The sequence below is a fragment of the Pogoniulus pusillus genome, chromosome 33, assembly GCF_015220805.1.
Source record: "Pogoniulus pusillus isolate bPogPus1 chromosome 33, bPogPus1.pri, whole genome shotgun sequence".
Lineage (NCBI taxonomy): Eukaryota > Metazoa > Chordata > Aves > Piciformes > Lybiidae > Pogoniulus > Pogoniulus pusillus.
In genome coordinates, this window is record NC_087296.1 from 6,533,095 (window position 1) to 6,558,241 (window position 25,147).

Here is a 25,147-nt window from a genome sequence, read left to right on the forward strand (position 1 = left end):
GATCATTATATTGCCTCCTAAACAGACGGCAGAGGAGTGAGCTGTGTCAGAGGGCTGGAACAACTCCTTTTGAATCTTATACTTTGTGACAGGATCTCTAAGTCGTGCAGCTGGCTTTGGCCCCACCAGGGACTCCGGCAGAGTCAAATTCTGGTGGCAGAGTCCTGCTCTGGCAGATTATTTCTCGTGTCAGTCATACAGGCTCTGTGACCTGAATGAGAGGTCCCCGATCAGCAACCACACTGCTGCACATCTGAGCTTCCCTGGGCACCACCTTCTGCAACAGGGCTCCACACAGCCTCCGCTCAGCTGGACCAGACTCTTCTCCATAATTATTGCTGCTGAGAGGTTGGAGTTTTCAAGAGGCTCAGTAACAACATCAGGGCTTGGTGGCATGAGGTCCTTAATGTTTGCGTTGGAGGAATATATTTCTTCCTCTGTTGCTATTCTGACAGTGAGAGGTTAGAGCAAGACAGGGATCTGTGACACTTGCACTGAATGAATGACCCCTTCCACAGGCAACGTAATTCTTTTGGCTTTTCTGAGTCTGAGCATTGTTGACTTACAGTCAGCAGCTATGACCAGTGGGTAATAGCGATTTGAAATGCACCTGAGTGCCTCAAAACCCCCAGACAAGACATCATCAGGGATCATGATAGTAAAACTTCTGGACAAATGCCATAGAATCATAGAATCAAGCAGGTTGGAAGAGACATCCAAGATCATCCAGGCCAACCTATCATCCAGTCCTGTCCAATCAACCAGATCATGGCACAAAGTGCCTCATCCAGGCTTTGCTTGAACACTTCCAGGGACAGCAACTCCACCACCTCCCTGGGCAGCCCATTCCAATGCCAATCACTCTTTCTGCCAGCAACTTCCACCTAATATCCAGCCTATACCTCCCCTGGCACAGCTTGAGACTGTGTCCCCTTGTTCTCTTTCTGGATGCCTGGCAGAAGAGACCAACCCCACCTGGCTACAGCCTCCCTTCAGGTAATTGTAGACAGCAATGAGGTCACCCTTGAGCCTCCTCTTCTTGTTAGTGTTTCCAGAGATACCATGTAGAAGTAGGAGTCTTTCCTTTCCCCCACTAGCTCTACAGATAACCCTGCCTGTCTGAAGTCTAGGGCTGAAGCTGACTGCAGCATGATGTGGTGTCAGGTCCTTTATTTTACCTCCAATATGTATTGCATCATGTATTTTCTTTAATTCACTGGAGTAGTGGCAGGTGTGGGAGTCAAGCAGAATGCACTTGTGATGAGGGGACTGCAGGAGCAGTGTTTCAGAGGGAGCAGCAGATGCTCTGATCTGCACAGGCCAGCTGTGCTGTTCAATAGAAAGGGAAGTGTGCTCAACACACCATCTCCTTCCAAGTCGAGAGTGCCACTTAACAACCCTGGGCACATCTGTGCTCAAGGACTCTGATTGCTCTGGCCCTCAGAGGGGTCAGTAAGGTCACAGGAATCCTCAAACCCATCTTTATGTGATAACATTGCCACAGTACTGTACCATATGTACCAGCCATGTCTCATTTAAATCTTGATCTTCTGTTTGAAGTTGAATTTATCATGAAAGATTTGGTATTCTGCAACAAGTAAGCATTGCTCTGAATAGCCAACATTAGTTGCTTCTGACATGCTAACACTTTTGCAATTCTTTTTTCCTCAAAATTGAAAAGGCTTCATAAAATCAAATTGCAAGAAAAAATGCAGTCTTTTCTGGAGAGTACTGTACAAGAGACACTATATTTGCTACAAGCCTAATGTAATTCAAAATTTTAGAGAAACTATGAAAAATATTAATTCACCAACCAATGTAGCCAAGACCCCGAAGCTTTATATCCTTGCTCTTGTAAAAAGTACAGTAGTATATTTTTCCTGTTGTAAAAGAGGCTTATAGAAGACCTTGTAGAATAATGTAGATGTGAGTACAAAACAAAGTGTCATAGTATCATAGAATCAACCAGGTTGGAAGAGACCTCCAAGATTATCCACTCCAACCTAGCACCCAGCCTTATCCAGTCAACCAGACCAAGGCACTAAGTGCCCCATTCAGGCTTTTTTTGAACACCTCCTCCACCACCTCCCTGGGCAGCCCATTCCAATGCCAATCACTCTCTCTGACAACAACTTCCTCCTAACATCCAGCCTAGACCTCTCCTGACACAACTTGAGACTCTGTCCCCTTGTTCTGTTGCTGGTTGCCTGGCAGAAGAGACCAACCCCACCTGGCTACAGCCTCCCTTCAGATAGTTGTAGACAGTGATGAGGTCACCCCTGAGCCTTCTCTTCAAGCTGAACAGCAAAAAAGAGTTAATATCCTAGCATTCAGTTGAGCTTTAGTTCTAAAATTGTGAAAACAGAGCATTGATAACATGTTTCCTCTGCGGGAAAATTAGTAATTACAGTAGTGATTTCTGCAGATTACAATAATGAAAAAGCCAATGAGAAAATCAGGATTCCTGTCTGTGAAAGAAGGCCTTGGCAGCATGGAGTGAGGCACAGGTTCACTCAGTAAACAATAGAAAGAAACCCCAAGTAATAGAAATGTTGCTCATTAGAGAGCCCATTCTAATCATCATACCAAATGTGTTTAGATTCCTGCAGAAAAAGTACTGTCCACTCCTGTAATTAAAGCCTGAAGCATAAAGCATGCTCATATAAAGCATCCTCGCATAAAGCATCCTCACAAAGGCTGGAAGCAAGGTGTCCTGCTTGTCCTGGGCTGCCCAGGGAGGTGGTGGAGTCACCGTCCCTGGAGGTGCTCAAGAAAAGCCTGGATGAGGCACTTAGTGCCAGGGTCTGGTTGATTGGACAGGGCTGGGTGCTGGGTCGGACTGGATGATTTTGGAGGTCTCTTCCAATCTGCTTGATTCTATGATTCTATTATTCAGTGTTTACTAACATTTGAGCTCTCCATTTCAAAACCTGCCTGATATTTTAAAGTGCTTGCTGTCTGTTAGATGGCTGCTCACTGGCTTGCAGCTTAGCTAAAAGGCAAGGGACTGGTTTAGAATCACAGAGTTATTTTGGTTGGAAAAGACTTCCAAGGTCATCCAGTCCAACCACCATCCAATTCCACTAAGGTCAGTGCCAAACCATTTTCCTCAGCACCAGTTTGATGTTGTGGTCTCTCATTTTGGGTTCTTCTGGCTTTGGATGACTAAGTAAGGTTTCTCAAAGCGAACAGAAAGCAGTGGCTATTTTTGCAGTCTCCTCTCCTTTTGTACAGACAAGCTGCTAGTGCAACCAACAATTATATACATCCCCCACCATTGTAAGATTGTATAAGATTACACAATACAGAAAGAAAAGCATTATTAAGAGAGCCAAAATTAGTATACTAATGATTCAGTTTGACTGTTCCATTATGTAAAATGTGGATAAAACTGATAGAGAACTCCCTTTAAATTACTCCTGCCATGTGCTGAACAAGACCACTGAACCAACCTTGAATACACTAAGCTTATGTCCTTTTGTAATAAATGTATCACTATGGTGCATATGGAAGCAGACAGGTATTTTTTTTTCCTTTTATAACAAATGTTCAGGACAGTATTTTGATCTAATTTATAGTTCATCTAATTACAGCTCATGTTGGTTGAAATATCAGATTTAATGGCACGTCACGGGTTAGCAGAATAATTTGATTTCTACACTATTAATGAGAATGTACATTTACATGATTATGGTGATGTATATATGAATTACAATATTAATATTTCATGTTTAAAATACCTCTTCTGCCTGTATCTAAGAGGATCTGTAGGCAAATGAAATGATTCAAAAATATGGTTAGATATTTCAAGTCAACTAGTGGGTTTCTTGGGCAGCTCTGTTCTACTGCAGGCGTTATGAAAGTCCAAAAGTAGTTCATAAGGAATGAGTTGTTCATGGCCAGCAAACTCAGACATAAACTTGGAACATCACAGAGGTTTTCTGGCTAAATGACTCCCTTGTGTTTCTCTCTTGGTTCATGTTATTGGCATTGAGGCAAGAATCTCCCCTGTTCCTAAATTGCACCCACATGCAGCCCAGGCAGAAGTAGAACCAGAAATGTCTGAATGCTTGGCAGGCTAAGTTCCTGTGATGAATGATAGCCCACTGTCATGTGAGAATGTAGCTGACCACAAGAAACACCCCCAGCACGGGGAAGGGTTGATTTTGAAGCAGTTCAGAATACTTTAGCACATTACAAAAGCAATTTCCTGTCTTTTCCACCTTCTTTTTTGCTTCCTGAACTCAAGCATCAACTTACTAAGCAAAGCCATTTAGTGCCAGGACTTATCAGTTACTTCTGTACAAGAGCTATAAATATGCAAAGGAAACCAAAGTCCAACATTTTGCTATGCAAGGAAGGACTGAGCTGGACCCCTGCCTGTCATGGCCATTTTCTGAGTTTAAGACCTCAGAGTAACAACCTAGTCTAAATGACATCAAGAGGATGGGAAACATATTAACTTTCCTAGTCCTCTTACTTCCTTTGTTTTCTCTATTTCTACTTTTTAAACAAATAAATAGTGAGGATCTCCTATTTCTATTCTATGTCAATAGAAAGAAAAAGTCACTTCCATCAGGCTGATTTGCTTTAATTTCTTCTTGTGTTTCACTGACTACTCTGAGTTTCTCCCAGGAAAGAAGATTTAAGGAGAAATTAGGTGAAAACTTGCTACAGTTGAAAAAAAACCCCAATAATTGGGATACCTATGGTTCAAGTCTTAATAGGATAAAATTAAGTCCTTTAAATAGTACCAGTTCAAACACACTAGCACTCTGGGAAAGCCTGATGTTATATTACACTGTCAGAAAACCCTGGGCTGACAGGAAAAAAAAGGCTACAGGTGGAAAATATGTAAATAAGACTTTTCATCATGTAGTACTGAAGCACATATCAAAGCATGGAGCAGGCTAATTAGTTACTAAGGCAGCTGTTGAAAATTTGTCCTACCTGGGAATCTCAAAGGGATGTCCTGTGCCTCACTCATGCTGGGAGCACTGCTCATGTTATGCTGGTTCACCTCGGGGAGAGCTGCCATGGTGGGGAGCCTGCTGTCTTTCTGTGTTCTCACCCGTGGTGGGACCCATCTCAGATCACACAGCAGCAGGTGCAATGCACAGAGAGAGGTCTGCCATCAAGGGCACTTGTAATTACTGGTATGGGGATATTACAGTTGCAGGCTGGGCTTAGTGGTTGGTTGTACGTTAAAACTTCTTCCCTGTTATGCTACAAATTCTCTTGAGAAAGTGATGAAAAGTATGTGGGTACCCCTGGGAGATTGCAAATCTCATTTCTGCTCCTTTGTCCCTTTTAACACAGCCCCACATTGTGCTTAGTGATGTTTAGTCAGTCAGTACCTACACATCCAGCTAGTCAAACAAGCCAGTTTTGAACCCAGAGATTCTCTGGCCTTTCCATTGGGTTGACACAGTTAATTGGAGACACAACAAGGGGAAATGGCCTCAAGCTGAGGCTGGGGAGGTTTAGATTGGACATTAGGAAAAAAAGTTTTCCATGGAGAGAGTGGCTAGGGACTGGAATGAGCTGCCCAGGGAGGTGGTGGAATCACCCAGCCTGGATGTGTTTAAGGGTCATTTGGGTGTGGAGCTTAGGGTTATGGTTTAAGGTGAATCTTGTAGAGTAGGATTCTAGGTTGGACTTGGTGATCCTGAGGGACTTTGCCAACCTGGATGTCTCTCTGATTCTGTGATTCCTCTTAGCAGCTTCTTCCAACACAGAGCATTTTTATGCTTCTTTCTCCTCAATCCACACATTTATGCCACAGAGGAGGGTGCCCACCACAGGTCTCCTTTCACCAAGCATGATCATTTCTGTGCTGCTGCACGACACCCTTCTCCCTGAGTTGTAGTCATGGTGGTCACTCTGCTCCTCTGCAGAGCTGGACAGAGGGTATGGGAGTGTGTCCTGGCTACCTGAGGGTTTAAGTGCTGTGCAAACCCATGAAAAACCCAGCAGGTCTGAGAAGAAAGGAACAAATAGGAAATGAGGTGCAGAGGACATTGTTGGAAAATGTCTGTTACATATGGGCACACCTTTTTGATGTCACCCTTAGGATGGTGAACTCAGACTAGGCTTCTTGCTCAGAAGATGCTCTGCCTCGTGCATCATCTGTAAGTGTGACAAGAGATCTTGGTATGAAAGCACTTGTGAATTATCAATATGAACATTGTTGGAGTTTTCTCACCCCCAACATACTTCACTTTTCAATGCAGTCAAACTTAAAACCTTAATACAGAACCAGATTCCAAAAACTTATAAAGAAGCCTCTACACCTTGCCCTGGACTCCACCTTTGCCTATATATAGAATTACTGTTACTGATGCTGCGGAACTTGTAATTAACTTTTTATGTGATAGATTAAATCTTTAGATCTCAGTGTCCTTTAAATGCAAAGCAAAAGTTCTATATTTAGCAATTGCACATTTAGAAAGAGCAATTCTCTGATCATGGGACCTTGCTCCTCTTACCACACTGGGAATGGGGCATGTACACTCTTCTTGTCGCCTGCTCTGTACCAAGCAGACACTGTGAAGTAGCCAACTTTAGTAGAAGTAGTAAAAACTTAGTTCTGCTATGTTGGATGCAGGAAGTACCTGAAGACTTCTTAGGTGGTATATGGTAAAGTTTTTTGGCTTTTTTTGTCCCTATGCTTCTCTTAAATACTTTTTGAAGTTCATGTTGTGAAAGATTATCCTGAAAATCTGCTTCCTTATTTGTAAATCATTGTCATTTGGTCTAATTATGCCATAATGTCCAACGAAATTAATTTGTTCCAGTCATTGGTCACATATTCAACTGGCAGGTGTGGAAGCTGAGAGATGAGTTTTATGGAATAGTGTCTGTTTTACCAGAGAGAAGCCTGTGGTTTCAATCGTACTAAACAAATGACGGGAGCTTTTGATCATTTCTAGCACAGACATCTCACTCCTCCAAGTGGAGTAGTGTCCTTTCTTACTGAGTATCTAAGCACTTTCAGTCCCATTAGATGTCTTATGTCTCCTTACACATTACTGGAAATAGAACATTTTGAAAAGCAAAAATCCACCTGTACACTAAAGGGAGGAAAATAAATTCAACAGCTCAGCTAAATGGAAACCTGATTTGCTCAAATGGAAATCCTTCAAGAATGCACAAAGTAGTAAGTTATAATGAGAGAAAAGTCTGAAAAAAGACCCACAATGCATATTTACACACTTGAAATACTGATACACTTTTCATACTACTATTAAATATTAAAAGAGCAGCAGCTGAGCATCTTTCCAAATCTCAGTCCACATTGAAACATAACATATGACAGCATGAATTGGTTTATATATGGAAAGACAGGGAAAAGACTGAATATGTGACTAAGCACTCAAGCTCATGTTAGGATGTTCACACTGACAGAGTCTATGGACATGCTCCTAAGAGAAACCCAAATGTGACAATTCTCTGAACACATGCTACATTGGATTTCAGTTTTCCAGACTTCCAGCCATAGGTTCAGATTTCATGAGCACAATTATGATAATTTTATGGCAGGTGTCACTAAGTGGTGTTGCTAGAAGGTTTCACTTCTCTGCATGCCCAGAAGTGCCCAATGCTGGCTATGCCATGCTCTATGTATATAAATATATGAAGGCTGGGTGTCAAGAAGGAAGGGACAGCTTCTTCTCACTTGTGCCCTGTTATAGGACAAGGAGTAATGATGTGAACTACAGCACATGAAGTTCCACCTCAACATGAGGAAGAGCTTCTTTACTGTAAAGGTGAAAGAGAACTGGAACAGGTTTGCCAGAGAGATTGTGGAGTCTCCTCTGGACACTTTGAAGACCACTATGGATGTGAAACCTGCACTGGCCCTGCTCTGGCAGGCGATTGGACTCCAAGATCTCCAGGTCCCTTCCAATCCCTAACATCCTGTGATCTTTATCCAGCAGCTTTGCATGTATAACTAAGATTTTAGTTAATTGTAGGGTCATCTTTTATTGCAACGATGCTGCCTAAGAACTAAGCAAGAACTTTGGGCTTTGTCTCCCAGAGACAGTCCTGGATGTTTTTTGCCTACAAGAGACGTATATTCATTCAGGAGCAAGGTAGAGATGAAATGGTTCTAGACTATCTGTCATTCACTTCTTTTCAGCTAGGGAAGCAACCATAAGGCTCCAAATAGCTGGAACAGTCTTGTCAGCATTCATTCTCTCTGCTTAAATGTGCAAGAGTTGGATATTTTGTACCCATAGCCATGTTCTACAAAGTTTGAGAGGATTTGAGTTAATGAAAAAACATAGTCAGGATCTGTTAGATTTATAATGAAATCCTTAGAGTGCAATGTGAAATCATTCTGTAGAATTCCAAGGCCTCCACGTAAATTAACTCAGTTGATAATATTTGTTGACAGAAAAGTGGTATAATCTCATTAATATTTGCAAACTTCAATTACATGGAGGGCATGAGCACGTTAAGTAGTCACAGGTTTCCATTATGAATGGAACAAACTCTAATTTATTAATTCATCATCTAAATTTGAAAAAGGTGAAAGTGTGATCCTACTGAGACTGATATATGATAAAGTGCATTATTTTTGCATAGATGTGATGTTATTTTCTTCCTGTGACATTGAAATACTGTGTCAGAGTCTTGGAGAGAGGAAAGGATAAGAAAGCAAAGGTCATCCTTCATATGAGTGGAGAATTGAGATGGATCACTTAGCATGATGAAAGCAAGTAATATGGCATTGCATTATTCAGGACCTGAGTCTGTTGGATGACAATCACAACAGCAATTCACAGAAAGAAGGACAACTTCATGTGCATTTCCCAAGAGGAAGAAAGAGGCAATGAAATGTCATTTTGATCTTTTTCTTCCATAGCAAATATATCCCCAGATGAGTAAACACCAACTAACCAAGCAGAATAGCTTGATGAGAGGACTCTGCCCTCATAAAGATCCCACCCAGATCTCTTGGAATTGCCTGAACATCCAAAAGACATAAAGATTTCTTGATGCTCCTTCTATATAACTTTGTGCTTCTAGATATGAACAGAAAAAAAGTATATATTGATGTAACAGCTGCATAATCTTATTTCTCCTTATGTTTTATTATTTAAATAATATAAAGTATGATCATTACTTTCTTATTTGCATTATTTGGAGCATGACTGTACCTGTGGAGAATCAATCATTATCTACCTCAGCTTACAACTGAAAAAAGTTACCCAGTTCCTAAGAAGCCAATGACAGGACAAGGACCAGGATAGTCCTTGTCCTTTAGACCAGAACAAGGATAAAATAAACCCTCTGAAACAAACCCTGCCCTTCTACTCTGGTGTATTATGCATCACACATCCAGCATAAAAGCAACCATTCAGCCCCAGAAAGAATAGCTTGCAGATGTCACTGCCAGGCACAGTTTGCTGTCAGTCCAAAAATAAGACACACAATCTTAGAAGGAGCCAAAGAGGCATTCTAGAAACTCATTGCTAACTAGCAAAGGGCTGGACACACCTGAAGTTCATGTCTTTTCCAATGCAGGGTAGATGAAACATTAAACCTTCTTCCTAGAGCCTGCTAGAGCACTCAGAAAAGGCTGTGACTTAGCTGGGAAGCCAAAGCATCTCTTTCTCACAGCCCAGGTACGTGGCATACTGCAAGATTTCACTGTAGCTGCTATCCTAGGCTTTTTAGTTCGTTCTGCTCCTGGAAGCAGAACAGTGAAACACATCTGCTTTGGAATTCTTCATTAGATGTGACAAAAAAAAGAGGCTGGAATCACATCCTCATCACCTATCATAGAAGATGTCACTCTGTCTCATCAGGGTGCGCTGTGAGAATGGATTTGGCCTCGTGGTTCCTTGGAGGGAAGATAAGTATGATGGCAGCTGGTAGAATAAGGAATATATTGAGCTCATCCTTCCTTTCCCTCTGGCTCAAAAAGACCTCCTCCCAAAGGAGAACAGCTCCAGTTAAGCTGAGTAAGAAGCTGAGCTGTGAGCTAGGAACTGTTTTTAGCTTTTCAAAATCTGTTTTCAATCCAGAGAAGGTTACACCTAACATCCCTCTAAGGCTGTAAGCAGGAGAGATTTCAGAGAAACCAGAAAGGTACACTTGCTCGAGGCCCTGCAAAAAACTACCTCTGGGTAGGCTTCATCCCTAACGATCCGACGGAACAGATGGCTAACGGGTTGCAGCCCCTGCCTGCAAGCACTGGCGTTAATTTTGTGCCCAAAAGCTGGTCCCATTCCATGGCTCAATGCCCACTGCAATCTGTGGTTTGGAAAGAGTCTGAGGTTGAGGGCAGGGTCAGACCAGAGGAGAGAGATGGTCGAGGAGTATAGAGGGAGCCCAATGGGTTGGACTGGGTGAGCAAGGATCATCAAATTCAGTTTTGCAAGAGAAGAGGCCAGAGCAGAAGAATCTGTAAAAGACAGGCTAGGGGGCACAAGGACTTTTGCATGATGAGAATCAGTAACAATATAAGAGAAGCACCCTGAGAAGTAACAAATAATGAGTAAACTGCATATAAAATACTTATATAAATCTTTCCCAAGGTGAAGAGGTGGTAATCTCATTTTTTTTCTTTCTATAGACATAAGGAATGCCATTGTTCAGAAATATCTACCTTTCACTTCGCCTCATTTTCAGTTACAAAAGAATCGTTTCCCATCTAGGTTTCACAATAACATTTGAATGGGCAGTGGACTACAAAGCCAGCAACACAGAGCAGTTCATTCAGATGCAAATGCTAACAATTAGAGTAACACAGAACTTAACCCAGGTAACAATCTATAGGGCAGATATTCAGGTAATGAACATTAAAATAACTGCTGGTATCTAGAAATCCAGAGATTTTTATCAATTTCAGCCCACATATCAGTGTGCCATTAACTGAATTGAGCTTAAAATTCTGTGTGCAGTCTTAAAGATAATTTTGGAGAAGGGTGGCCTTCTGAGGATAGTTATTTAAAATTCAGAAGGCTGCCTAGAATATCAGAGTAAGTTCAGCATTAGTGTAATTTTTCAACCTGACTCCAGAGACCTATGAACTAAAATGCCAGCAGAATAAAATGACTTTTAAGAACCACACTGCACTAAGCATATGTATGACAGAGTTATACTTTGAGTTATAGGTGGACAGTATCACTTTTGAGGTGGCAGCTGACACATTCAGGCTAGAGCAATTTTGCTAGAGCAGGTGCCAAGCAGTTGCAGAGTCAGGCTAATGGGGAGGTCTCCATTACCAGAACAGCAGCTTAAGGTTAGTTTAGGGGGGTCAGTGTCAGGCCTGCTGCCCATTGAAAGCAGACAAGAGGAAGGTACAATTCTGGCCAGGGTAACAGCTGCTTTTTCATAGTTTGTAGGAAGCTCCTGGCACCAGGACCACATTGTCACCGCAAGTGTCACGATCTTTCTCCCTGGATGTCTCAGCTTAGCATCTGTTCAAAGTACCTTTATAACGTGAGCTGAAATATTTAATAGATGCTTACACTCATGCCACAAATGGCAATGTTTTGATATCAAAGCAGTCTTGCCAAGAGATTTACAGTGCTAGGTCGTAATTTGGAGCTTTTCCCAAGAAACAGGCTGGATGGAAAAGTCTCATCTTCAAACCATAACTAAAGAAATCTCAAACTTGTGGCAAATTCCATATCTGCACTAGATTTGAGACCAGCTACTGGTTCATTACCCAGTAGTAACTGCTCACCGAGAGCTCCTCTTACTCTAAACTGCACAAGTTGTATCCCTTATTCATATACCACAGCTATTGACTACTTGCAAACAGATATTAAGCCCCTTTTACTCTGTTTGTAAAAACCTCCTGCTGTGCTGTAGCAACACCACTTAAATCAGCAGACTTCATTCCTAACAAGAAAAGTGAATAAACAATGTGCATGTATTTGGAGTCACACTGACCTAAATAGTACTGAGACTACTTCTGCACAAGTGAATTAAACAGTTCTGAAGCACGAATCCATGCCCTGGAACTGTTTCTTTTCTAAAACATAAAATATCAGAGCAGTTCTTGACATTCTTCTGATCTTGGCTGCTTGACCAGCCATCTCCCCAGGGTTTTCTGAGCATAGCAAGGGCACTAGCCCCGTCTGGGGACCATACCCAAGAGGCAAACTAACTGCAACCTGTGCTTGGGAGGCTAAGGGAGTTTAACCATATGGAAGTGGCCATGCTTAGCTGGTCTCCAGGCTAGAGAGAGGTCTTGCATCATTTAATTTATTAAAAAAAAAATACAGGCAAGGAGCACAAAAGCAGCTGAAATAGGGAAAAAAATAATCTAAACAACAAACCTTCCCAATTAGTCTCTCAACAGTAAACATTCCCAATTAATCTCTCATTATTACTGGAATAAAAGAGACAAACCCTGACAAATCTGTTCTCTTTTGTCCCTAGGGGATAAACAGGAGTGAGTGGCCAGCTTCTGCCTACCACTGTGCTGGGGATTTACAGTGTTTCTCCATGCTGTGCTTTCCATATTGATCCAGTGCACTGCTGCTGATATACATCCAAGACCAGGGGCAAGCTGTCTTGTCCATAAGCGCGTCTTACTGATACATGTCAAGTCACATAAACAACACATATTCAACTGAAATTCCTCAAACAGTAGACTAAGTAATTTGGATTTCTTTCCAGCTGATCACTAAATATCTTTTAAACTTACATCCTGAGCCTAAACAGAGTTCAGTTAGAGGACATTTTCCTTCTAAAGTCGTTAAAAAGACACACCTCATTTCCCACTCACTATTTGCTTTAGTCTGGCAAAGAGAAGCTTCCTGTCCTCATTCTTTCTGTTATCACCTTAAGTCTGTCTCACTTCACAAGCAGTATTCAGGAAGAAAATAATAAGCAACCTTCCACTAAATGCCTTTCCAAGGAACCACCCTTCTAATGTTTTCACTTTGTCCATTAGGCTGAAAAAAACCAACCATCTAGCCAACAGCCTGTGCTCTAGAACCAGGCAATAAGTATCTTTCCATCAGGAAAAACGCTTGGATATTTTGAAATTCTTCTTAGAACTTGCAAAAGGAAGTTAAAAATCCTAAAAACTTAGAAAAACAAAACAAAACACACCAAATTTTGATGAGGGACAACTCAAGAATCATGCCAATACTTTGGGGACTTTTATTGTTGGGTTTTTTTTAATGCTAGCTTTTGTATCAACTTGGAGAAATAAACCAATCTTTTAATGGATATGTAAGCACAACACACAGAAAATGTAGGAAAATGTCTTTTCTACAGCCAGCTTTGATTTCAAGGAACTCTTATATCTGAAAAGCATAACTTTCATATTTCAGCCAGTTTCACACTTTTTATGAGAGTTGACTTCAATAATTTCAGAGATTCTTGTAATAAAGCCTTTTGATCCCTTCTTAAGTGGCATTTAAAAACTGCACTATTTAAACATAATACAGACACTTTTCAAGGCAAGGAATAATAAAAAGACATCAAATGTATTTACTTGGTGTAAAAGAGGAAATTGTTTGAAAGTTATTTAAAACTAATTTTTTTTTTTTTTTTTATTTCCCCCCTTTTTTTTTCCCCCTCACTGCAATTCCTCCTCATTTTTTGGAAGGGGAAGGGAAAAGACATACATATCTTTAAGAAACTATATATTATTAGGCTCTAAACCAATTAAATGAAAAGATTTCTAGTTTGCTTTGTTACAGAAGAAAGGAAGGTTGACCATGGGCCAGCAATGTGCACTTGTGGCCAGAAGGGCCAATGCCATTCTGAGGTGTGGCTAGTAGGTCGCAAGAGGTTCTTCTCCCCCTCTACTCTGCCCTGCTGAGGCCACATCTGGAGTACAGTGTCCAGTTCTGGGCCCCTCATTTCAAGAGGGACATAGAACTGTTTGAGAGAGTGCAGCACAGAGCCACAAAGATGATGAAGGGAATGGAGCATCTCTCTTATGAGGAGAGACTGAGGGAGCTGGGGCTATTTAGCTTGGAAAAGAGGAGACTGCAAGGTGATCTTGTCAGTGTTTATAAATATGATATGGGTGAGTGCCAAGAGGCTGGAGCCAGGCTCTGCTGGGTGATGCCTAGTGACAGGACAAGGGGCAACAGGTGGAAGCTGAGGCATAGGAAGTTTCATTTAAACACAAGAAGGATTTTTTTCCCTGTGAGGGTGACATAACAGTGAAACAGGCTGCCCAGGGGGGTTGTGGAGTCTCCCTCTCTGAAGATATTCAAAACCCGCCTGGACATCTTCCTGTGTGATCTGGTATAGGAGATCCTGTTCTGGCAAGATTGGTCTGGATGACCTTTGAAGGTCCCTTCCAGCCCCTGACATTTGTGATTCTGTGACAGACAAATTTCTTTTGAACTATCATTATTCCAGGATAATGTTGGTAAGCAAAGTTTTGGTCATGAAATGCATCCTTGCTATTAAGTTGCATAAGATGGAAGCAACAAAGGTATCTCTGGAGCATCTGCACCATAAAGTCTCTTTGCTAGCCCCAGGAGAGAAGCAAGGGCAGGCACAGCACTGTAAGTCTGATAAGCAAGGGAGGAAAGAAATATTGATTCATGTTCACCTGAATCTACCTCACTAGCAGCCAGATGGCAATCAAGAGAGAACTGCTGGGAAGGCAAGAACAGACAGGGAGCTTGTGCTTAGGCAGGTCTGACTAAAGGTCTGGGCTTCCATTTTCTGCAGTTGTGCAACTCCTACTTTGAAGCCTGGGCTCTCAGGCTATACCTGAAGGCAGTTAATTTCATTCTCAGGTCAGAGATCACTGAATATTGGACAAAGAAGAAAGGGCTAGCAATGTCAGTTGGAAGAAGGATTGTTTGGTATGTCCAAACTTGAGAACTTCTAATCCTAGAATGGATTTCCACTAACTCTCAAATCTTTTCTGAGTGAAACTCCTGTGGTTTCTAAACAGCTTATCAGCCATATTTTCTTTTTATTTTTTTTTGAGGAGAATTATTTACCAAAATGATTACAATAGATTATTTTAGCCAGATTGTGCATTGTTATTCAGGACTGTAATTTTCCACCAGAAGATAAATGAAGGCATGTTGTTTGACTATACTAATAGACTCTACACTGAAACAATTTTTTTTCCTGCTGCAAATCTCTTTAACTTTACATTGGAGATTAATCTTTCCACAAGAGGCAGAAATGTGAAATTACAGATAGGAAGGATTTGATGCCACCTGTGACATGATTTGTACTCATACAGCAGGTACAAAGGTGAGGACATGCAGCAGCAAATGATTTTCCACAAACCTCACTTCTGACATCATGCCCAAGTTAGCTCCACTCAGTCCAATCAGTTGTCTTCTCAGCACCAAAAGCTGATATATAAAAATGGTGTCTCTATTTACTGTATTAAATGCAGAGCTGTATCAAATAATCCCCTGCTCTCCTGTCACCTTCTTTTCCTAAAGCTCCACATTACATTCATGGATAATCTTTCCTGGTTCTTCAGTAAAAGGCTGTAGTTAATTTTTCAAGCCTTAACAGGAAGATCTTGACTGTGATTGTAGATGACACTAGCCTATAGCTGACAAAATATCTTCCAGATCCCTGTTTTTCAGGACATAAAGTAACATTGGCTTCAGACACTGAAGTGAAGATTCATTTTGTTTTCTCCTTTTTCAGGATTCAGTTACTTTTTTTTTTTGGCAGCACTGGCTATTATTTATAGCCTTGGGTTTAAAACATTCTGCAGGAGAACCATTGGACCCTGCTGTTTTACCTTCAGGAAACAGTTTAACCACTCTCAGCTATTTATTGTGCTGTCATATCTTCCTCTGTATCTTCACGGTCAAAAGGGAAGAACAACCAGCATGTCCCTGCTGGGGTGAGGAAACCAGACAGTAATAAAGTAGGGCATTACATAGTTTTTAATATTAAAAGGGGAGGAAAGATAGATGTGTGCACATGTATACACACAGATAAGTGTATACACAAATACACAGAAAATCTGCTAGAGTCATCTGCATTTCCAGCATGGAATACAGTTATTCTCTGGCTTTTGTCTCCTTTTGAAGCTCCCATTCTATCAGTACGTCAGCTTTAGTTACTTCTCCTGTGGCCAGGACATGTTAGGTAACTCAACATTCACCATTTTATTTTTAACCTCAGATGAACTTACTTTTATGTTTTACTCCTGTCTTAAGGATCTTTCAGAAAAGAGTATTTTTTTTCTCTCTTAAAAAAAATAAATCAAACCCAAAATTAATGAACAAGCAAACAAAACCCACCCAAACCAAATAAAACACACTCTTACACAGTCTTGCTTCATTTTGCCATGTCTCCATTATGTCCAATTTTGTTTTCAAGTTCATTTAGGGCTTGGCAAAACTCAGTGTTGTCTGTAAGTCTGTCAAAACTCATACTTTCTATAATAGCATCCCATAAAAGAAAACCGAACACCAAACCTGTCTGCACAGAAACCATGACACAATGTAAATCCATTTGCACGGGTGAAAATTGTCTTGCCTGTCCTAAGTTGGGACTTTGTAATGCTGCCATCATAATAGCAATGCCAGGTGTCAAGGGGAGGTTTTGATGTGTTTGAAAGTCCATCAGCTTGTGCAGAAAGTTTACATGCTGCTGAGCATGCTTAAGTAACTTTTGCACAGGACAAAGCCCTTATTCGATGAGTCAGTTTCCACTGAGTTCTACATAGGATGAATCCATTAATAGTAGTATTTCCTTGACATGCTTTAAAAGGAAACATAGCATATCTATATCCAGATTATAAACTGTTCTATGAAGTCTTTCTACCAAGCATTTTTGATATTCATAGGCATTGTTTTGTGATTTGCACTGTAATGTGAAATCCTGTCACCCAAGTGTCTGCTGTAATATAGTCTAATAGTTTTATTTATAACAGTCTTTTGAAGACTTCAGCAACTCCATGCAGCAAAAATTGTTCAAGCCATTATAATACAAGATTACACTAGGGTGATTTGAGTGGAGAAAAGTTCTTTCATCCCCAGAAGAGAAATGGCTTGATAGACACTATTCTGTAGCATACCAGGACAAATCTGTGTTACTTTTATTCCCCTGGACAAAATAGATGCATTTTCTCAAGCAACACTGTTGCAAGCAATAAGATGCACAAAGATTATGAGTGCAAGTGCACAGAAAGGAGAGAAATTACCTTTTGTGTGTATGTGTGTTTGTGCAGTGTCAAACTATCTAAACCAGCTCAGCTATCTTAGCCAGCCTTTACAAAGTTTGAGGATACTCAACAGTTTAAATATGAGTTCATTCCTTCAACTTGCCTTCTTGAAATATGGCTGTGTCTTACAAAATGAATTCTTATATCTACCTGATGCAGTATTAGCTCCTGATATTATATCTAGAGTTCACTTTGTGGCAGTCCTTTGTTACAGATTTCATCCTTCACATCTTATCTCAAAAAGTTTAGTTTGATTAGAAATATCCAAAAGTACAGCTAAGCAAATTTCCTTAAAGGAGTTAAGAGAATCATAGAATCATTAATGTTGGGAAAGACCTCCAAAATCAACCAGTCTAACTCTCAAACCCTATGAGGACAGGCTGAGGGAATTGAGGGTGTTTAGCCTGGAAAAGAGGAGACTCAGGGTTGACCTTGTTGATGTCCACAACTACCTGAAGGGAGGCTATAGCCAAGCGGGGTTGGTCTCTTCTGCCAAGCAACCAGCAACAGAACAAGGGGACACAGTTTCAAGTTGTGCTGGGGGAGGTCTAGGCTGGATGTTAGGAGGAAATTGTTGGCAGAGAGAGTGATTGGCATTGGAATGGGCTGCCCAGGGAGGTGGTGGAGTCGCCATCCCTGGAGGTGTTCAAAAAAGCCTGGATGAGACACTTAGTGCCATGGTCTAGTTGATTGGACTGGATGATCTTGGAGGTCTCTTCCAACCTGTTTGATTCTGTGATTCTATGATTCAATAGCTTGCAGCACTTCTAAAGTATACAAAATATAAACCATAACCAAAACCAATGAAGGAATTAGAAATGCTTAAAGCTGTTCCCCTGGAAGTTAAAAATTAAAGTTGTCTGACGCTGACAATATTTTATAACCACAAGTTTAAACACCTGAATGAACTTGGGCAAATCATTATTTTTCATGGTCACTGATCACAAAAGCATCTTTGTTCAACAAAATATGCGACTAGGTCCCCATGAGGTCAACACATGCTTAAAGACTAACAGTTATTAAAGAGTTTTGTTGATGTGAATCTTTCTGCTATTACTGTTTCATCTGATTGTGTTAACAGTGCACAGCAATGTTTGCTTGTTCAGGAAGAAATTTTGAGCTTACACATTTGTAATATGTGTGAGAGAGTGTCTGGAGCCAAGAGAGTACCTACACAACAGGACAGAAGTACTACTAAGTGCTATTGCTGGGCTGGGCAAGCCAAGTGCATAAATAATAGAGAAAAACAGAGTCTTGGTAGCAAATGGTATCTTCCCATGTGCCTTAAAAGATTCAAAGTTTTCCTTTGTATTTTTTTTTAATTTGCATGCATTTTTATTCTGAACCAAACCAAGCAATTTTCCCATCTGCATTTCATGTAACTTTTGAGATATCATTCCAATTTGCATGTTGTTGTTTTGTTTTTTTTTTTTTTAGGGAATATCATATTGTCAAAGGAAATGTCCTGATGAAAGTAAAAGGAGAGTGAACACACACACACACACACACATACACACAAAGTTCAGTTGAGACTAGACATAGGCCACTAATCGATATTTTAAGTTCCATGTGACACTCTTCTCTTGTTCTGTTGCACTGCATTTAGATATTGCATGGCTCTCCAGACATGCTATGCATAATTTTACATACCATCTGCTTTACATGCCAGGTTCCATATGTACGATGTAGAACCTAAAACCAATATTTTGATTGATTTGTGCTACAGCGGAGGCTTTTGTTCTTAAATTGCTGGATAGAAGAATGTAGTTCTAAATAGATTATCTGATGAATGTGTTGTTGAACTGACAATCCAATTTATTTTGAAAAAGCAGTAATTACAAAATTCAGGTGACTTCCAACAATGCCACTATTATTGCTCCCTGGATTAAAACATTAAGAGGCTTGCAAACACTTGTTACCATTCACCTAACAACCATAGCAATACGATGCCATAAAACTGTTTCAGAGTCAGGCAAAGGACAGCAAAAAATGGCTAGAAAAAGATACACTTGAATAAAGATGGACATTGCTTATTCCTCAAAGCAGGATGAGGTTTATAAAGATGCTGAAAGTGAGTAAAAGATATTCAGAATCATGTCTTGGAGATTCCAGGTACTTCCTTATATGGCTTATTTCAACCCTGGTTTAAATGCTCAAATGTTATATACTCTTCAGTTACAGGTAAGCAAAAAAAAAACCCAGAAAACTAACTTCCTATGTTGGAGATGCTGTCCACAAGAACATCTGGCTGCAATTCCATATGCACATATGAAGAATAAATATCTGAACCTCAAAACTAAAAGAATACAGAATTTCAAACAATGGCTCTCAGGACAAAATGGAAGGTTTATGGAAATAGAATCATAGAATCAGCCAGGTTGGAAGAGACCTCCAAGATCACCCACTCCAAGCTAGCACCCAGCCCTGTCCAGTCAACTAGAATATGGCACTAAGTGCCTCATCCAGGCTTGTCTTGAACACCTCCAGGGATGGTGACTCCACCACCTCCCTGGGCAGCCATTTAAATGCCAATCACTCTCTGTGTGAAGAACCTCTTTCTGGCACAACTTGAGACTGTGTCCCCTTGTTCTGTTGCTGGTTGCCTGGGAGAAGAGACAGATCCCCATCTTACTATTTTAAAGACCCTCTGCCTGTCTTTATTCAAACAAGCAAAGAGGATTAAAGTTTGCTTTGAATGTTAACTACCCCTCCCCAGAAAAAAAAACAAGCCAACTCAGTACAGTCTAAAGCTCTCAATATGGAAATTCAATATGGCAATAATCACTCTGGTTTTCAGATTTCACTTGAAATGGATGCATTATGAACAAAAATAGATACAAAAATAGATTGTAGTATCACAATGTGTTAGTAAACAGTAGAGAGAACACAGGAGGCAACAAAACAGCCCCAAGAAAACTTTTCTCCACTCCTTATCCCATAAAATATGCACTATTCACCTCCATATATGACACATGATTAAAGTACTTGAATATAAAGGAATCTGTAGTATGACAATTTAAAAAGGAGGTTTCTGTCTGCTCTGCAGTTGCAAAGAGAGAAAAGAGTGAAGCATTTGTCCATTGTACAGGATTTTTCCATTGTAACTTGGTCATCTTGATCTGTTGTCAGTATCACATTCAGTTCCATTCAGTGACAATTCCATCAGATGCCTACCAATAAAGCACTTCAAGCTTTTTTATATGTGTCTATTAATACAAACTTCTACTCCGGAAGGAAACATTATTATTGGACCATAACTGAGAAAGGCTATTTTTTTGTATTAAGTTTGCATGGAAAGTTTTTAGTAGCAGGAGTGCTACACAGGTGGCTTCTGTGAGAAACTGCTAGAATCTTCCCCACTGTCTGACAAAGCCAATGTCAGCCAGCTCCAAGACAGAAGCACTGCTGGGTAAGGCCAAGCCCTTCAGTGATGGTTATGGTGCCTTTCTGATAATACAATTAATAAAGAGGAAAAAACCCCTCAAACCTGTGCAATGGCAAACACAGCCAGAGAGAGGAGTGAGAATCTGTGGGAGAAACAACTTTGCAGACACCAAGGTCAGTGAAGAAGGAAAGAAGGTGCTTCAGGCACTGGAGAAGAGATTCCCCTGCAGCCAGTGGTGAAGACCATGGTGAGATAGGCTGTGCCCCTGCAGCCCCTGGAGGTTAATGGCAGAGCAGATAACCACTTTTAGCACAAGGAGCAGCCCACACTGTAGCAGGTGGATGCCCAAAAGGAACTGTGACACCACGGGAAGCCCACACTGGAGCAGGTTTGCTGGCAGGATTTGTGACCCACACTGGAGCGGTTTGTGAAAAAACTTCAGTCTGTGAGAAGGACTCATGTTGGAGAAATTCATGGAGCACAGTCTCCTGAGGGAATGACCCCATGCTGGAGAAAGGGAAGAGTGCAGCAGTCCTCTCCCTGAGGAGAAAGGAAAGGAAGGAGCAGCAGAAACAATGTGTGATGAATTGACCACAACCCTTACTCCTTGTTCCTTTCTGCTGCTGAGAGGGAGGTGGTAAAGAAATGGGGAGTGAAGTTGAGCCCATGAAGGAGGGAGGGGTGGGGTAAACTTGTTTGAAGATTTAACTCTTATTTCTCATTTATCCTACTCTGATTTGACAGGTAATAATTTAAACTGATTTTGCCAAGCCAAGTCTGGTTTATCTGCGATGGTACCTGATGAGTGATCTTTCTGTCCTTATCTTGTTACATTTTCCCTCCAGCTGAAGAAGGTAGTGGCACAGTAGCTTGGTGGGCACCTAGTGTCCATTCACAGTCAACTCACCACACTTATCAATGTAACTGCCACATTATTCATGGAGAATGGGCATAATTCTGTCACGGACAAGTTGTTGACCACATGCAGTATTTTTGGGGTTCTGTCAACGCTCAGATATGAGAAAAAAATTACAAATCTATCTTTGCACCTTACTTTTTAATGCATTCCAAGCAACTGAAACTTGTTAGTCAGCTTACAGGAATGGAAGTAGCTTTTGTCATTTGAATATTATTTGCTATTTCATTATATATCTGACTGCTCCCAATCTAAACACTGCACTGATCAGAGGACATTCTGTGAGCTAGAACTTCCATTTGCTAATGGATTTTTTTTTCTTGCATAAAATTTCTTTGTAGTCCATATGAATATGAGCATTTTAATTATTAATCAGAAGCATTCTTTCTTATTTGTATCTGTGTTGCAAAAGGGTTCTTAAAAATGGGATAAAAAATTAATGTACATTTAGATTTTTCTCCTCCCTAGAGGGTGGCTGTTCATGAGTTAAATGCTTATGCAACACCTTTCCTTACAAACTGCACTACATTTCTCTTGTTACCTCTCTATTGAGCTGTTCTGGGCCTGATTCACAGGCCATTGAAGGCAATGGGAGTCCATCCAATTTTCTCAGTGGTTTCCCTCTGCTTGCAAACTTTTAGTGACAGAAAAAAACCAGCACTGGAAAAATATAAGGTGCTAATACAATAATAGTATATAGTGTCTGTGGGTAAAACAACGGGCTTCAGTCCCTCTTGGCACCAAACATGTCAAGAAATCACTGATATTTTCCCACTCGGAAATAGAATGAAAATCTAGAAGACTTCTGACACAGTGCAGCTAGGTGGTTTTTGTTACAGAAAAAAACGAAGTTTCTTTTGCACACATCTCTCAGCCATCCATTAACCTTCTGCCCAGTCCCTTTCAGTCAAAAAGTACTCAATATTGACCAGAGTCTTCATCCCCTGAAGTCAGCTGGGAGTTTTGACATTGACTTCAGTGGGAGAGTTATCATACCCAGGATGCAAAACATAGTGAGAAAAGATAACATCGTCAAAGCAGACATTGTAAAGGTAAGAAAAAATACTGAAAATATTTAGCAAAATCCACTTAAAAATCTCCAGCAAGAGTCAGCTTTCATCTCTGTTTCCCACCAATCTCACCAGCAGCCTAGCAGAACAAAAAGTCCCTTGCCAGGGGTCCCCGGTACCCGGGATCCGGTGCTGAACCCCAGCCCCAGAGAAGTCAGCGGTGCGCAGTCCCGGGCTGCGCGGAGGCAGGCACAAACTGACAGCAAACATTTTGCAAGCACTAAGCTTTCCCTAAAGGACGAGATCTGTCGCCGGCACCCACTGCAGCGCCCGGGAGAGAGCAGCCGGGACAGGGAGCGGGCAGGGGACATGCGTGCACCCTCCCGCTGCGGTGCACCAGCTCAGCTCTCCGTCCCGGCGGGCAGCACCTGGGCACTGCTCTGAGCAGGTGATGCGCCCGCTGGAGCTTCCTCTGCCCGGACCGAGGCACCGCGAGTCGCGAAACACTGAACCGCGCTGTCAGCCTCAGGGACGTCGCCAAAATCGCGGAGGAAAGAAGCAGGGCACAGTGTCCAGGGTGCGCAGGGGGCACCGTGCCCTTCGCGCCCCCGCCCCAGCAAGGAGCGGAGAAGAGCTGCCGAGGAGGGATTCCCCCAGCATGGCTGGGCACTCTCCACACCTTCCCCATCCCCGGGGATCCCAGCGCGGAGCGGAGCCCCGTACTCACCGCGATGCTGCAGGCAGCAACCCCCAGAGTAGAAGGGCCCCCGCCCCGGCCGGTGCCCGCTGCGGTGCACAGACCCCGTCCCTCGGTGCCCACATCCAAGCCCCGGTCGCGCAGCTAAAAGTCCTTCTGAGGAGCACCCGGCAAGCCCCGCCGCCTCCTGCCTCGGATCGCTGTCACCTCCCCTCCCCTCGCCCCCCCGCCCCGCTCTCCCCCACAGCCCCCTGCGGGCGGCTGCATTATAAAGCGGTGCCTAACCCGTCAGATCACGCACCGGCAGAGGTGCTGGTCCTCGCCGCTACTTACCGGGCATCCTCCAGAGCGGCAGGCGGGCGGGAGCGAGGGAGGAGGAGAGAGAGGGAGGGAGGGTGACAGGGAAGGCGGGAGTGGGCTCCGGGTTGGACCGTGCTGCGCTGCTCGGCAGCCTGGGCAGCTCGGCAGAGTGCTGCGAGCCTGCCCGTGAGTGAGTGCCTCGGCGAGTGCCTGCGCCTTGCTGGGCACGGGCGAGCCGGGCTCAGGCACCGCGGGGCGGCGGGAAGCGGCGGGGGACTCGCGAGGGCGCAGCTGGCGCAGCGCGGCGTGGCCAGGTGCAGCCCAACGCGGGCCCGGCCTCGCGGCCCCCCGCGGCCCCCCGCGCCCCGCCGCCGCAGCGAGCGCTGCCGGGGAAGGGTCTGGGGGAAGCGCGCATCCTCCCCGGCGGCACACGCACCGCGGGCGGGGTGGTGGGGATGGGGGGGAGGGATTAAAAATAACGATAATAAAAAAGCCCAATCACGGTGAAAGAAAAAGCCTGCAAAACTCTGTGTCTACTTCCCGGCCGAGCTCTGAGCCCCCTGCCCCAAAGCTGCAGTCCCAACTCGCCGGGAGCTGACAGCGCCCGCGGTGCAGCACGGCAGCAGCAGCTGCCGCTGCCGATAGCGGCCAGTTGAGAACCGGAGCCTATCCCCGCGTTCAGAGGAGCCTCCCTCCTTCCCTCCCTCCATCCCTCCCTCCTTCCTTCCCTCCTTTCCAGCCCTGCTACGGAGGGCAGCGCAGGCAGGTGCTGCCGAGGGAAGGGCAGGGCCCTCCGCCGGCAGAGGCCTGGCTTTCCCGGGCACAGGGACGGCTCTGGGAGGCTGCTCTCGTCGGGACGCGACTGGAGGAAGGAAGGCGAGGGGCGGAGAAGCGGAGCCTGCTATCCCTGGTAGCTGCTGGCGGGCCCCGCTAGCAAAAGCGGAGGCACGAAGAAGCGGCGCGGAGGGCCCGCCTCGGCTGGGCAGCGGTGCGGTGCCCCATGGCCTGCCTACAAACGCCGCTTCGCCCGCCGGCTCACCTTCTGCCGGGGCAGAACGACCCGCTGGAGAGAACCGAGGACGGTGCATCATTCCTGCCTGGATTCGTGGGGGAGGAGGAGGGGAGCGAGCGGAGAAGGGAGGGAGGGCATAATTATAACAATCACACGGAAAAGGAAAAAAAAAAAAACAAAAACGAGAAGCAGCAGGCACCCCAAAAAAGCCCGTTTTAGGGAGAGAAATCCAAAATAGCTACAACAACGCTGGAAGTTGCTCGCTGTATGATTTGCATTACGACGCTGCCGCTGTTGCCTGTCTGCTCCAACAGTGTGCCCGGGAAACGTGCAAGATGGGAGGGAGGCAGCGATGTACTTTTTGTGCGTGCTTTCCCTTCCTGGCGGCAGTTCTCTCAGTCTCTCGGAAATAAACCTAAACCCAACCCCCCCAACCCAGCACGGGCACCCCCACCACGCTGGCTGGAGAGGTGGCTCCCGAGCTGCAAGTGCATTTCTTCGGGGACAAGCTGTGTATGCTGCGTACCCTTGGGAAGGCTTCTCCCTGGTTTTGGATGCTTGGGTTTGGCCCCCCAGGGAGCGGCCAGGTCATGCCCAGGGGCGGAGGGGCTGAGCGTCAGCACCCTGGATATACGCTCGGAACCCCGCGCAGGTTGCATGAAGCGGGCAGCGCCG

General features: G+C 43.4%; 1 protein-coding gene across 6 annotated transcripts in view; it reads right to left on the reverse strand.

Annotated features, from left to right (window-relative positions):
* Positions 1-24,594, reverse strand: part of HS3ST5 (heparan sulfate-glucosamine 3-sulfotransferase 5) — a 201,647-nt gene extending 177,053 nt beyond the window's left edge. For 2 of the 6 annotated variants that reach the window (XM_064170209.1, XM_064170206.1), the window contains exon 1: positions 23,191-23,342. The gene's annotated coding sequence lies outside the window, so the exon portion shown is untranslated. Of the gene's footprint in view, positions 1-23,190; positions 23,343-23,493; positions 24,080-24,499 lie in introns of those variants that run through there. The other 4 variants (XM_064170207.1, XM_064170210.1, XM_064170208.1 and 1 more) reach the window with 4 other exon arrangements.
* Between the last annotated feature and the right edge of the window lie 553 nt (positions 24,595-25,147).